Source organism: Suncus etruscus, chromosome 12 (genome assembly GCF_024139225.1).
Source record: "Suncus etruscus isolate mSunEtr1 chromosome 12, mSunEtr1.pri.cur, whole genome shotgun sequence".
Lineage (NCBI taxonomy): Eukaryota > Metazoa > Chordata > Mammalia > Eulipotyphla > Soricidae > Suncus > Suncus etruscus.
Genome location: NC_064859.1, coordinates 22,375,163 through 22,391,583, shown reverse-complemented (window position 1 = coordinate 22,391,583; position 16,421 = coordinate 22,375,163). Strand labels below are relative to the sequence as shown.

At 37.2% G+C, this 16,421-nt stretch overlaps 1 protein-coding gene and 1 pseudogene across 1 annotated transcript in view; one reads left to right on the top strand and one right to left on the bottom strand.

The window, feature by feature from the left end:
- Positions 1-14,197, top strand: part of LOC126024557 (glyceraldehyde-3-phosphate dehydrogenase-like) — a 28,264-nt pseudogene extending 14,067 nt beyond the window's left edge.
- Positions 1-16,421, bottom strand: part of EXOC6B (exocyst complex component 6B) — a 604,019-nt gene that overhangs the window by 465,070 nt on the left and 122,528 nt on the right. The window lies entirely within an intron of this gene.

Sequence of the window (16,421 nt, the reverse complement as noted above, 5' to 3'; positions counted from 1 at the left end):
TCTAAATTCTACTGTTGTGGATTCACTCACATTCTGCCCTGGAATCTGTTAATGTGCCCTTATTTGAAAATAGCATTTTTACAGATTCAAGCTAACATCATCAAGATTAGGCTGAATTCAATCTGATTGGTGTTCTTCTCCAAAACAGATAAGACACAGCTACCTAGAAAGAATTCGCGGAATAAAGACACTAAAGGACAGTCAAAGATCATAGAGGAACACTACTACCAGAAACCAGGACAGCACTGGCTGCTACCAGAAGCTAGTAGACACAAAGAGCCTCTCTCAGAGAAGGAATCAACACTCGCATCAATCACCTAGACTCCACATTTCTACCACTCAGGGCTGTGAGAGAATGAATTTCTGTTACCTTTTCTTTTTCCAATCTTAAAAGTACTTTGTGATACTTGTTACAGCAGCAATAAGAAGTTGTTACATCTATACTATTAAATCTAATATAAATTGAGATCAAGTAAAGGAAAATTAAAATCGAATTAACTTTGGCTTCTAAAAAACAATAATCAAGATGCAATTCAATATATAAAGTTCTAAATAAGCCAATCAACAGTATTATATAAATAACTCTTTTTCAATTTCTAGGCAGTATTAAGAAAAATTAAAGATAGTCAATTAAGAGAGGCCTCCAAGTGATAGTACAGCAGGTAGGACGCTTATTTTGCTTCCTTTGTGTGTGGCTGACCCAAATTTGATCCCCAACATACCACAGGTTCCCTCCAAGCATTACCAGGAGTGATCCCTAATCACAGAACCAGCAATAAGTCTCCAGGTGAGGCCCCAGATGAAGAAGGTCCTCCTCCTGTGGACCTCCAGGTGTGACAAAATTTTAATAGGAATTCTTTCCACAAATCTTAAAATTATGGTGTCCCAGGGGTTAATTTAATGCCCTAGACTAGAGCTTCTGGTGAGTATTTTAAATATGAGCCCTTTGGGACCCAAAAAATCTCTTGGTTTCTGCAGAACTGTCAGTAAACTTGCTCTAAATGGTCAAATAGCAAATCTTAGGTTTTGTCAATCATACAGTTACATTTGGAATTACTAAACTTGCAATGGCAACATAAAAGTAGTCGATATGTAAAGAAATAAGGATGTTGTATTACAATTAAACCTAATTTACAAACGGGGTATAATTCTAGCCTCTGCTATAGAGTTATAGTTCTTGATTGTGGGCATCCTGGATGTTTAGTTCTAGCATGTCGACCTGAATAGGCCAGTCATTTCCCACAACTCCCCTTCCTATATTTCTGGTGATAGTAAAATATTAAAATTTTTTCTATGCAGAATTTTATTTCATTTTTTTAAACTTGATTGATTGATTGATTGATTGATTGATTGATTGGTTTTGGGGCCACACCCAGCGACATCTAGGGGTTATTCCTGGCTCTGCACTCAGAAAACGCTCCTGGCTGGCTGGGGGCCCATCTGGGATACCAGGAATCAAACCGGGTCCCTCCTTGATCAGCAGCATGCAAAGCAAAGGCCCTACCACTGTGCTGTCACTCCGACTCCTTCATTTTAAAATGAAGAGGTTTGGGGCTGGAGTGATAGCACAGTAGGTAGAGTGTTTGCCATGCAAGAGGCCAACCAAAATTTAATCCTCAGCAACCCATATGGTTCCCCAAGCACTGCCAGGAATGATTCCTGAAAACAGAGCCCCTTGAGCACTGCTGGGTGTGACCCAAAACTAAAACTAAAACTAGACAAAATACAGAGAAGTCAACAGCCCACTTTGTAGCTCACAAATGCCATGGGTTCCAGCTTGTCCTTATTCTTGACTATTTTATACCTATGTTCTCTTTCTGACTACTCTGCTTATGAATTTCAACCTCTAGCATTAGATACAAAGCCAAAAGTCCCCTATATAGAACTTTTACAATTGTGGGAACTAGGTAAGTATATCAATTCATCTGACTAAACCTTAATAAATAGCTTTGCTTTGACAGTCCCTGGAAGTTATAAACCAACTTTACAGATGTATATATATGGATAAAATATGAAGATAAAGATAAAATATGAAGATAAAATATCAAGAATCTTTCTACAGATTCACCTCAAAAATACTTTTGTAAAATAAAATAAGTACAACTTATCTGTGTCAGGGCCAAAGTAACAGTGCAGCAGGTAGGAAGTTTGGGAGGTAGAGTAATCCCTAATACCCCATACGGTTCCCAGAGCCCCACCAGGAGTTATCTCTGAGAACAGAGCCAGGAGTAAGCCCTGAGCACTACTGGGTATGGCCCCCAAACAAAAGAAACCTCAAGTTTCAACTTAAAGACCCAAATATTAATAAACCTTTTTAGTCCTCATTGAAAAAAAAAGTCAGAATGCCAATCTGACTACTGGCATACAACCCAACTAAAACTAAATTATCTTTTTTTTTCTATTCTTTTTAATTGTTTGTTTGAGGGCCACAACTGCAGTGCTCAGGGGATTACTCTTGGCTTTGTGCTCAGAAATTACTCTGCAGGCTCAAGGGACCATCTGGGATGCCAGAGATCAAACCCAGGTCGGCTGAGTGCAAGGCAAATGCCCTAACCACTGTGCTACCACTCCATCCTTATTCATTTTAATTTAAGGTCACATCTGGCGGTCTCAGGGCTTACCCCTGGTTTTGCATTCAGGGATTACTCCTGGTGATCACTCCTGGTGATGCTCAGGATACTTGGGGATCAAACCCAGTTTATCGTTTAAAAGATGTCAACTTCCACAAAAACTGGAAAAGCACCCAAATCCATTTCTGATATAAACATAAACTTACAACACTAATAAAAAAAATACAAATAAACCTTTAATAAAGTTTCAAGTGCTTCTTTTTAAAAAGTGAATACTATTATTTGGTAACCTGCTGATTTATTTAACTTTGCACTAGCTAACATTATGAAAAATAAGGATAAATTCAAATTTTGATGCCCTTTTACTGAATAAACATTTATTTATAATGTTTATAATAAACATTTATTTATTTATAAAACCTGGGTTATTAAAAAGAAAAGCAGAAGCACTAAGTGCTGCCACCCAAGGACACCTAAACTCTTACACAATTTTAAGTTTTTGCTAAAATTTTTAATTTTAATTAATGAATTGATTTTGATTTCTGACATCTTACATTTTTAAATAGAAAATTAAAGAATTTAACAGCTACAGAGCTTCAAACAAACAGCTACACTTTACTTTTTCCTGTCTTATTTTCACCATAAGAAATTCTGACTAACTGATATTATGGATTATTTTTAATACACAAACATCAGACATTGACACAATAAACGAAGTTGAGAACTTCAAGAATAGGCCAGGAAGACAGCTCCACAATCAGGGCACATGTTTTGCAAACACTGGCACCACCTGATCCCCCTAATACTGAGGCCCTGCACTAAACTATCTGCTGGGAGTATGGTACAAAGACCCCAAACACTGCTTGAGAGGTCACAATAAATGAAGTTAAAAGCATTGAATCTGATAGTTCTTTTAAAAAAAATACTCTATTCAAATTTGAAACACTATTAAATAAGGACCATCTTTCACATATAAACTAGAGAGCCATAATTACTATATAATGAGAATACATATTATTATTGACATATTCCAAATTCCTTTTCTATCATTCCCGTGTCTCTTACATGACTTTTTCTACATAAAGAAGTGTACATACGCTATTCCTGTTCATTGTTCCAGGTTTTGTTTTCCTTTGAGTTCATAAAGTTACCTCCAACCATGTTATTCTTTCTCAATGAAGACTGCTTTACATCGTGAAACTTCCATTTAGTAACCAACCTCTCTGAAACCCTAAGATGATCTTTGGAAAGAAATGGCACTTGCTAAGGTTTAGACTAACTACATTCCAGTTGCATTTTTCTCTTTGCAAAATATTCTACAAAAGCCCAGGAGAGGAAACTAAGTGGAATCTTAAATTCCAAACTTCTTTTACATGAAGTCAATACTAATATCCTCAAGGCAAATCCTAGTTGACTTAACCAAGACCCAGAGAGAGAAAAACAGATTATCAGCATCCCACCTCCAAACCACCTCTAACAAAACTTTTGTCTAAAATACTGTTAAGAAATACATATTTTCATGACTGAAACTCTGAACTTTAATACCAAAGAAAATGAATCGTATGAAATTTAATAAAAGCTCCAAAATGGTTGGCAAACAGCATTTTTTCTCTTTGGGCCCTTTACACGGACATTCTCAATCCTAGTTTCAAAAGAGGAAAAAAAGGAATGAGAAAGAAGAGGGAGGAAGGCAAGAGAGAAAGGATGATAAGGGAATGAAAAGGACAGAATATATGATAAATTTTATTAAATCAAGAAATATGATATACCACCATTAAAACAGAGCTGATAAGCTGATAGTCTCACCTGAAACCTGGGAGATACCCATATTTAAAAGATTTGCCCTTTTAAAAAACTATTCAAAATTCTTGAATAAAGCATGTTTGTTTTCCCAATGCAGGAGTTGCTATATATATGCTTTCCTTTGTAACGTTCCTTAAGCTATGTCTCTCTACCTTAAGTATAAAATCTTTAGATGACAACAAAGTCCAATAGTGAATTCCCATAGTCTTCTTTTTTGAGCCTTTGTGAAAAGTAAAATAGCAAAGAATCAAACATTTCTTCAATTTAGAACAGGCGATCAATATGGTGAATAAAATATATAAATGTTTGCGATTGGTTATTTAAATCTACAATTTAAAATAACTGCAGTTGTTCTGTATCATACACAGAACACATTCATAATTCGTAACCTTTTACCTGTCCTCTCATCCAGCCCAAATCAGAAAATCCTGGGTGATCTGTGTAGTCACACTCTCCTTTCTTCCACCTCCAATTCTCCAGTTTCTTCCATCTTTCTTTTATCCCTCCCTTATGTGTGTGACACTCACCTTGTTATTTGAATTCTTTTCTTATTCTGTTTTCCTATCTAACGAGCTGAGGGTCTCTTTAGCCTAATCCGGTCTACATAAGCACAGCAAGGAAAATACTGAAATACTGTTATCTATGTTGCCTTTGAAAAAGTATTGATCTGTGTGTATAATGTAAATATACTATACTTCTTAGAAAGAACCCATGATGGGGGCTGGAGAGATAGCATGGAGGTAAGGCGTTTGCCTTTCATGCAAGAGGTCATCGGTTCGAATCCCAGCGTCCCATATGGTCCCCCGTGCCTGCCAGGAGCAATTTCTGAGCATGGAGCCAGGAGTAACCCCTGAGCACTGCCGGGTGTGACCCAAAAACCACAAAAAAAAAAAAAAAAAAAAAGAAAGAACCCATGATGAAACCTTGAACCTGAAAGATCGGGCTACCCACTTATCTCTTTGTAAAGCGAGCTTTCTTCCTTCAAGAATACACTTCACAACTTTCAACCAGGAGACTCATAAATCTAGCTTTAGAAGGTAAATAATTCTTCTACCTCTGTGCCTTTGGTCCAAGCGAGGCTTTTAATAAATGTTCAATGGGAATGAACTGAAGGACATGGTAATGCAAAACTATTATTTCCATATGGGTTTTGCTGTTGTTGTTGTTTAAAGGAGAAGGAAAATCCAAAAAGGTTTTTGCTTCCCTGTTAAAATGCCATTGGAACAAAGGAATTGCTAAAGACTCTGGGATGCTCCACAGGCTGTGAGTATTCACGTGCTCAGAGACAACCTTCCTTCGGTAGGTTGCTTATTGCTAAGATAGACAAAATTCAGCCCTTCCATTGGTAGCAAGACATTTCTCTGTATGTCATTTGGCAGATGCAGTTGTGGGACTCTGCCAATTCACCCTGGAGCCCTCCATTTTAATCAGTATCACATAAAGTTTAACACATGCTTTGAAATGTGCACCAGATCCAAAGCTTTGCCTGGGGACTTGGGTGGGGGTGCCTCCTGCAAAAACACATACCATCCCAGCCGCTACTCCACAAGCAATTATCTTTCACCTTTGGCTGAACCAGGAGAACTGTCAACACCAGCACACTGCCAACCAGAGGAGAGGTTATGAGGTCAAAGCAAGAAAAGAAGGCTGAATACTCTGGGGTTCGGCCTGGCTACTTGCTAATCCTGCTGGCTGCATGGAAGAAGCAAACATTCTCTGTAGTCACCAAGACACAGAGAAGCACAGGTATTTGAATACAACAGAATTTTAATTTTTTTCAAGTAATAAATTCCTTAGTAAAAATTCATAAGTTGGGCAGTATTGTGGGATAACTTGGCATCAAAAGCAAAAGGCTCTAATTGGCAAATTCAGATACATTAGTAAACTGAACTGGGAGCTGAATTTTTAGAGAGAAAACGATTCAAACAAGCCTCATACATTGGAAATAAACAATTGTTTCTATCTTCCGTTATATATACAAATAAAAAAATATACTTAAAGTATATGTACTTTAAAAAATATATACTTAAAGTTGTTCTTTAAATTGTGGAAATTAAAGGAAAAGGGCTTCTCATGTAAGGTCATATAATCTTTCTAATTCTACACAAATGCCAAAACATGCAAACACATTGCTGATGCGATCTTTCCTAAAACACCAACTATGAAATACATGAACATTTTGCCTTTTTCACAAGAGGTCTGCATCTCTTGCAGCAGAATAAGAAACCTACTTTACCTCAGATGCTATCTATGATCTATTTGTAAAGACTGGCCTTGATCATGGTATTGAGAACTGTAAGGCTCAATCTAGGTGAAGGAGAAAGTGCCATGTTGAATCACTGGTATCTACAGGGTTGACATTAATGGACATACTAGAATACAGACTTGAGGCATTTAACTATTCTACATTAGTCAGCCAATGGTTTCCAAAGTGGGGTGTGTCTACACCAACACAATTCATTAGTACTAATTTATTTTCTTGGAAGAAAACGAGAAACTAAACTTTACTCAAGTAAACAGCATAGACACCTAACTCTTGTATGAGTCATACGCTATCTACTAAACTTCACATGTATCACTGGCTTGAATATACTAAATTGAAAAAACAATGCAGAATGAAGGTCAATAATCACTCATTTGTTGATTTTTCACTCACTTTGTAGATTATATGTACTCATTTAAATAAAATTAAAGATTATTTGGGGCCAGAGCTATAGGACAGCAGGTAGGGTGCTTGCCTTGTACCCGGCTGACCTTGGTTTGCTCCCTGGCACCACATAAAATCCCCTAAGCCCACCAGGAGTAAGTCCTGAGCACTGCCAGGGGTGTCTAAAAAACAACAATAAAAATAATATAATATTTATTCAAATTATTAGAAGATAGGAAATGATTTTAATATACTCCTACAACTAGTATTATTTGAAAATATTTGAAAATAATACTAATAATGTTAACACATGTAAGTAACAAGAAAATAGAAAAGTGAATATATGTCTCCAGCCATGGACCCCTAAGAAATGATAAATTATTATTTTTTTATTATTATTTTATTTTATTTTAGGTGATTGGCTTGCTCTTCAGATGTTCTCTCTTGAACATTCATCTTGCTTGCTAGTCTTTATGTCTGTTAGTTTCTTTTATCTTGAACATGTATTTCCCCTCTTTATTTCTGCTCACATCTCTCTAAGTTAAGTTTTCATTAAAAAAAAAAAAATCTAGGGTCCAGAGCGGTAGCACAAGCAGTATGGCGTTTGCTTTACACGCACTAACCTAGGATAGGTCAAACCGTGGTTCAATCCCCCAGCATTCCAGATGGTCCCCCAAGCCAGGAGCAATTTCTGAACGCATAACCAGGAGTAACCCCTGAGTATCACTGGGTGGTGGCCCAAAAACAAACAAACAAGCAAACAAACAAAAAATCTAGCTTCACTTTAAAAAAAAGAAAAGGTTTTAGTTAATTGTTAAATTGCAATGGAAAACTGATACACTTGAGAAGTTCCTTGTCAAATACATTATGTAACAAGTAAAAGGATTCGACAGAGGTAAAAAAACTAATATTTGAAATAATCAAAAAAACTATTTTAAAGAAATTTGAACACATTCTTAACAATGGATTTCACTATACACAATCTCCTGCATTATGATAGTGGCTAATAAAAAAGTATTTATATAATTTAAACAATATACCCATATGTGGGATATAGATAAACATATACAAACAACACATTTTGGGCACCAGAGAGCTAGTACAGTGGGTAAGACAATGTTTGCATTATGCATAGTCTACCTGATTGTGATTACCTGACAGTAACCTATTTGGACCCCCAGCTCCAACAGGAATGAAACTTGAGCACTGAGTCATAAGTAAAGCCCTGAGCACCACCAGATATGGCCCCAAAACAAAACAAATTGCTTTCCAAAGAGTAGTCCAAAACTTAAAGGAGAATACAGAGCCAAGCAAGAGTAAGTCCTCAGTACTGCCAGGTATGGGCCAAAAACAAAACAAAACAAAACAAAACAAAAAGGTCAATGTCCACAAAGATAAGGTTTTTAAATCTCTTTTTTTTTTTTGTTTGAGGCCATATCTGGCAGTACTCAGGAGCTACTCTTGGATGTATGTTTAGGGATCAGTCCTGGCAGTGCTCAAAAAGATAGATAAATTATGGGCCTCCAAATGCAGAGCATGCACTCCAGCTCCAAATTTCCAGACCAAGATTTTATTTTTATTTTATTTTATTTTGGGACCACACTCAGCGCTCAGGGTTCACTCTTGACTCTGTATTCAGAAATTACTCATGACAAGATAGGAAACCATGCAGGATACCAGGAATCAAATCCAGGTTTGTCATATGCAAAGTAAATGCCCTACCCACTATGCTACTGCTCCAACCCCTGGAGACATTTTTTTTCTTGGTTTTGGTCACCCAGCAGCGCTCAGGGGTTACTCCTGGCTCTGTGCTCAGAAATTGCTCCTGGCAGGCGCAGGGAAGCATATGGGATGCCAGGATTCAAACCACACCGTCAGTCCTGGATTGGCTGCTTGCAAGGCAAATGCCCTAACACTGTGCTATCTCTCTGGCCCTTGGGGACCAATTTTTAAGGCACTCATACTATACTATCATTAGCTATTACAAATCAAAGTAGAATATCTGTTCTTTGTAATTTTGTCCTCTATTTCTTCTCTAACACCTATCTATTACCCAAGTTAAGCAGATCAGAAAGCAACTTGAACCTACTAGTCAACGTATTAGTGAAAGTGGGATCCAGTTTTTTATCTGATGCTATAAAATTTAAACTGAAATGATCTCAACGCTCTTCAATCTTTTCTACTACTTTCCCTTCACAAATCATACTAATACCAGTGAAGAAGCATCCCAGAATAGACTACTGAGTCTGACACTGATCCTGAGCTAATAATAATCTAGTTGGCTCCCATAAGGGATCCAAAATTGTATATACATCTCAGAGTACCTAAAATCCCTGGAATTTTATGAAAAACTTCTATTCACATGATTATTTTTCCAGAGAAGAGTTCATCACCTTCAATATATCCTCAAAAGGCTTATGTCCCTAAAATGTTTATTAGCTATTACTATGGATACCTCTTTTCTCCAATGCTAAGGGACCAACTCTGCTCTAACACTTACTGAAAAAAGACCAAGTTAGATCACAGCCACTACAACAAGACTGCAGAAAGAGCCAACCATACTTTTGGCAGAATGAAAAGAGCTGAGCTGATTTTGTTGAGATCTAAAAAGGTTGTACTATTCTGGGGAATATGCTTTATTTATCTAAGGAGTTTATTTGGAAGTAAAAAAAAAAAAGGTAAAAAATCAGTAACAGGCTTTAAACTAAGTCGAAAATAACATAAGTCCTGAAAAGATAGTTTTTATCCATAAATTCTCTGGCAGCAAGATCAAATTTCTATCTTGAAGGGCAGTAAAGTCCTCAAAAATATTGATGAGGAAAACCAAGGTTCAAGCACTATTTGCATAATGTAAGACAAAAATAAAGCTTTCTACATTGCTCTAAGACACAAAGACCACAACATGCACACAACTCCTAACCACAAAAGCCTAGAAAGATTTGAGAGTCAAGACTACTCACAGTTATTGCTCTCAACAAACTTCTTTTAAGGAAACTGAAGAAGAGAAAGAAGAAAAAAACAAACACTATCTATAAAGATGTATAGAGTCTAACTCCTTATTAAATTAAAAGGTTGTCTTGTCAATTTCAGTTTTGCTCTTCACTTACTTTTCTTTCCTGCAAAGAGATTACTAGTTCCTTACTACACATATATAAGATTTTATTTGTTAAAGTACCAGAGCTCAAATTACAAGCTCAAAATTCATCAGTCCAAAGTTTCTATTTAGGAAGATAAAAAATTCTAAAGACACATGTGGTGATGGTTGCACAACAATCTGAATATATTTAATACCCAAAACTAGGCATTAAAAATTATTTCCAACATATGTTTTGTATTATGTACATCTTACCACAATAAAAAAATATTTCTGGTATATGAAAGAGGAAAGTAGCATTGAATGAGTCACTTAAATTTAAGTGAAAAAATTGACCTGAATTTCAAAAATAAACTATATCTCAGGTGGTAAATTTGAATAGAAGAGGGCCTGCTGGTGGCTCTGAATGCTGGAGCGCATGCGGGAGCCCATCCTAATCCATGATACTAAATAGTCACTAGATCATTATGGTTCCTACTGCTGGGAATACAACTCAAGCACTAAGCATGCAGTAGGACCAAGAGCACCACAGAGAGTGACCCCACTAAAATAATTTTAACATAACATAACATAACTTCATCAGGAAACTAATAGCTGAGAAAAAAGGAAAACAATAGAATAAACAATAAATATATAAATAAACAACAATAATAAATAAACAATAAAACAAAAGAACAAAAAATAAAACTAATTTGCACAGAAGCCTTTAAGAAAAAGCCAGGAAATGATTATCGTTTAGGCCCCTGCTCTAAACACCTGTCCCAGATCACTTTTCTTACCAAGAATTATGCAATTCTTCCATGACCTAAAGTCTCCTTTTCAATATGGTTGTGTGTGACACGGCAGAATATCTCATAAGCATTGGCATTGAAAGAAGTTCTAAAAACAGGCACTGTTTTGATCTCTAATCACACTCAGAGGCCTGGATAGTTGGCTAACTTTTGAATTTAAACAAACACACACGCTCAAGTAGACACCACGACCTGACAGAGCCTTCCCACTTCCCTCCCCTCTACTACTCTAATCTGCAAAGCATTTTCTCCCTTGTATGCACGTGCGCGCGCGCGCACACACACACACACACACACACACACACACACACACACACACACATATGCACGTGCAATATTTGAAAGCTGTTCTAAATTTGCTAGAGAAGGGCAATTAGAAAAGTATGTTAAGAAGGTGAAGTAGCCGGAACTTGTCAACAGAACAACTTTTGCAAGCTTTCAAAATCAATAAAATGTAGTAAATTGAAAACTTTCAACTAACAGTATCATCTCTTAACAGTATTCAGTAGTCTTTCACAAAGAACTAAGAATGGAGTTTTGAGAAAGTAACAGTCTAAATCAGGGGTTTCGAACTCCGTGGGCCGCAAACGGCCCTCCGTACAACATTTTGTGGCCCTGTCCTAGAGAAATCTTTTTTGGTTTTGTTTTGTTTTAGTTGTTTGGGTCACACCCCCCAATGTTCAAGGCTTACTACTCACTTTGCACTCAAGGATCACCCCGACTTTGCCTCCTGCAGCTCCCAGGTAAATTGAGTTTGACACCCCTGGTCTAAATGATCTATGTCCTATATTTCCTAGTCCAACGTTTTTGTATTCCCTAACCATCTTCAAGGCAGCCATCTGCACATTCACCATCTAATGAATGTTATTTCAGTCACCAGAATCAAAGACCAGAAGACTTCCCAAGCTCAGAATCACACAGACCAAGAAGAAACAACTAAGGGGGTTATCTGTTGCTATTTAATGGCAAAAAAATTAGCTTATCTGTGTTTTTGCTATGAGCCTATTGTTGTATTGAGATACTCAATAAGAGGGAACAAAGAAAATGTCACATTTCTTTAAGTAGGAGAGCAATGATTAATAAACAAAGTTCCTCCGTAATCTTCATTACCAGTCTGATATTTCCCATCCTCTACAGATTTTTAATATACTTCAAGATCAATGTCTGTGTATTCTGGATATAATAAAGACTGAAGTACAAGAGGAGTAATAAAGGGGAGAAATAAAAATTGTTCTGTATCAATTTTATTGCAGTGATTACCTAAATCTAACATGCAGTAAAAACTTATATATAACAAAAAAATGTTTAAATTAACCCTAAAATGTTAACTCATTGAAGGTATCTCCTGAATTTCTCAAAGAGATCTAGAAGAACATAACAAAGGACAGTTAAGCTAATTCCTCTTCTTCTGGTACATCCTTGGAACCATTGCTCTGGCCTTTCAGAGACCATGTCTGATTGTTTCTTTTCTTCCCTTACTTTTTATGTCCTCATATATCAGTTCCCTTTGTGTTATTTTGATGGAGTTGTAGGGTTCAGCAAAGAAAACATCTGGCAGAAGACAAGAATAAAACTCCTGCTGAGAGCACAACAATCCCAGGAATCCTCAACTGGGTTTCTCAGGGGTGAGGAAGCTATCACCTAGGTCAAAGAGCATTCTGCAGAGAATTGGAAGAGCTTGAGATGCAAACCTCACACTTGGCTTCACAATGCCCCACACACGTGGCAGAGGTCTAGGGTGAATGAAAAGAAGACAGAGCCACCAAGTCATATCAAGAAATAGCAGCACAGATGATAGATAGATAGATAGATAGATAGATAGATAGATAGATAGATAGATAGATAGATAGATAGATAGATAGATAGATAGATAGATAGATAGATAAGACAGACAGAGATAGATAGATAGATAGATAGATAGATAGATAGAGTAAGAAAGAGATTTGTTTAAGTGCCACACACAGAGGCATCATCAGTTACTTATGACTCTACACTCAGAAATTATATCTGGCAGGCTGGGACCACAAGGGATGCCAGGGATCGAACCTGGATCATCTATGTGCAAAGCAAACACCCAGAACTCTCCCTACCCACTGTGCTATCGCTTCGGCCCCAGAAGGCTTTTTTTTTTTTAAAGAACATTCAGCTTAACATACATCTCAGAACAACTGAGAAGCATAATCACTGGAGAAACGGTGAAATTATCTGAGGAAACTATAGGAAAGGCATAAAAAATAAAAATTTGGACAACAAAATAAAGAAAATATCTAAGTCTCACTGACCTCTAAGATCTGAATTGCTTATTTAAAGTAAGTTAGGTTTTGGTTTCCCAGTGGCATTCAAGTCATCTTCACAAAATAGTAAAACAAACAATACCCTGAATTTCTGATCACTAGACCTGAAAAGAATGACCTGTTATGGTTAAAAAATGACTCCTCTTCAGAAACTATAGATATAATGCAAGATATAAAGTGCTCTTCTTGCATAGAGTAAACTCTGGTTCTATCCCAGACTCCACATATGGTAACCCAAGCACCCCCAGGAAGGGCCCCTGAACACAGAGCCAGGAATAAACACAGAGTCTGGACAAAAATAAGCTCCCCTCCAAAAGCAGTGCTCATCCATCTCAATAGCACTTTATTTAAAAAGACGTGTGAAAAAACAGTTACAATGCTTTAGAAAGAATATGGAAAGTCAGGGAATCAGTTGGTATAAGATTATCAAGAACTATCAAGATACTCAGAGATGTTAGCTGCCTAATAAAATCATATATCTCTAAAGACAGAAAAGTCTGCATGTATTAAGTACCTAGAACGTGTCTAGGACTAAACTTAGTACTATATATAGCCTTATTTTGATCTTTATTAGCATAAGAGAAAAATACAATTTAGATTAAGTGTTTTGCTAAATCACATAATAAGTAAAAGCTCCAGGTTTGAAGCCAGCATTCCAGACCGCTGATCAACAGTCTTTTCTACTGATGATACTATAAATATTTGTCTACAGTCAAGATTCTCAAAGTGGGGGGTTGTGATCTTTTAAAACTTTGTTTAAAACAAAAGAAACCGTTTAAAAATAAAAAAAATTTTAAGGCATACTATCAGTATATTTTTGGCTTGTATGCCAGTTTATACACTTAAACATTTCTCAGGCAAAAGGGGGTTATGAACATGCCAGGACAGGATCCAAGCTGAATAAGGAAGCAGTGGTGAAAGTCATTGCAGAGTCTCTGTACATGCTGGTGGTGGGGCTTGTGGGCCAGTTGGAAACTTCTCAGTCTCAAGACTTTTAAGACCATCTATGCTGAGCATACCAGTGATAAATACAAAAGACACTTTTGTAAGAGTTGGCACAAATTTAAGACTTTTCACAAGTACTGCAAAAATTGGAAGATGAAGGTGTCAATAGACAGCAGGAGAAGAACTTCACTAGCATGAAGAAGTCTGAGCAGGTCACCGCATCCTTGCCCACCCCCAGCTCTACCTGCAGCCTCTGTGCCAAAAGGTGCGCCCCCCTCCCCCAATAATGGTGATCCAGGTGAACAGGGAAATGTTGGAGAAGCCAGACAGGACCCATAAGCAGCTAGAACAACAGGTCCCTCTAAATCAGAAGTCTGGACAGGAAGAGAGGGACTGCTGTCATTGGTTTGATCCAGAGCAAAGACCACAAAGGGGTCACCAGTCCTGTGCCACCTTCTGGAATACTAAGAAGCTTTCCCACAAAACCTATTACAGGCTGTACAAGGTCATCCTACCTGTGTGGCAAGGGCTGGGCAGAAAGGCTATCAACGTCACCCTCAGATCAATAAGATTTTAAAAATAGGTCTGTGTTGCATAACCAAGGAGGCAAACTGATTGAGAACATCACTGCTACTAGGACCTGAGCACAGCAGGTTGGGTGTTCGCCTTACACCTACGTGGACAACCCAGGTTTGATCCTCGGTATCCCATATGGTCCTCTAAGCCTGCCAGGAGTGATTTCTGAGTGCAAAGCCAAAGTAACCCCTGAGCATTGCCAGGTGTCGCAAAAAAAAAAAAAAAAAAAAAAAAAAAAAGAGCATATCTGTTACCAATTACAAGAGCTGTCTGACCAGAGCATCAACCCTTTGCATGGCTTCATCCACAATGAAAAGTGACCTAGTTTCGTGAAAGGCTGCATGATGAAAACCAGAAAGCACAAGCTCAATCTTCACTAGTCCTTTCTGGTGCAGACTAAATATAGGCACTGGAGTAAACTAATCTGAAGTTCACTTGTGACCTCATGTTTGGTCATATTTGTTTCCAGAATGTGGAGAAGAAAACTTTCATGGGAGCACCTAAGAAGGATGAGTTCACCAAAGAAGATGCAACTGATGGCACCTGAGAGACTGGTGGCATCATAATCAATAATCAATTCTATTTTCCAATGGAGGGGAGGGTGAAAGGGAGAGTGGAGTGAGGGAGAGTCCAAAAATGTTTGAGAAGCTCTAGACTACAATAAAGAGATGTTACTAGGAGTGAATATAAGCTTTACTTTATCAAACACTTATTACAAAGAAGATTGTTGCTGTTCTGAATGCTGCACTCTCACTAAAATAACATGGCAAAAATAAATATCACCTCTCCTGGACTGCAACTAGTACAAGTCCAAGTTCACAATAAAAAATCCAAAATCCAGGGGCTGGAGAGATAGCATGGAAGTAAGGTGTTTGCCTTGCATGCAGGAGGATGGTGATTCAAATCCTGTCATCCCATATGGTCACCTGAGCCTGCCAGGAGCGATTTCTGAGTGTAGAGCCAGGAGTAACCCCTGAGCGCTGCTGGGTGTGACCCAAAAACCAAAAAAAAAAAAAAAATCCTTGAGAATGCTGGCAACAAACCTTATTTGTCCTCCTGTCTGCTAACGGGTTTACACTGTCTCAAAATGTTCTTTAAACAATACAATCAAATTCAATATTCTAAAAATAAAGGTAGCTATGACTGGTGCTAATTTTTTTATTCATTATACTATTTTATAGCTCTTAATTCTATTTATATAATATCATGTGTGATATCTTTAACAGTTATAGAAGAAACATTTTCACGGTATTAAGGGAAGGAAGGAAAAAGGAAATGTGGGAGGGAGGGAGGGAAAAGAAGTGACCAAATATACCAACCATGCTCCATGAGACTTCTTTTATATAATTATATTAAGTATATATAAACTTCGTTAGGTTAAAGAAGAGTGAAATGTGAAAAAGCACTCACCAAATTTAAGATGAGAATCAAAGAGAATAAATTACTCTGTGTGGGCAGAGTCCAAGGATTTATCACATTTAAGTAAAAGAAGGAGATTTATAACCATAAAAGCACATCCTTGATGTTCTTGTTTGTGTTGTATACTTTACAATAATTTATCTTGATTAAAATAGTGAAGATAAATCATAGAATCAGAAAAGGATAGGATCTAAGAAAAACCAGAATGGATGAATTTCAATTTCTCTAAATATATCATACTTGAACTGGATTGCACTTAAAAAAAAGTCAGAGAATCAATAA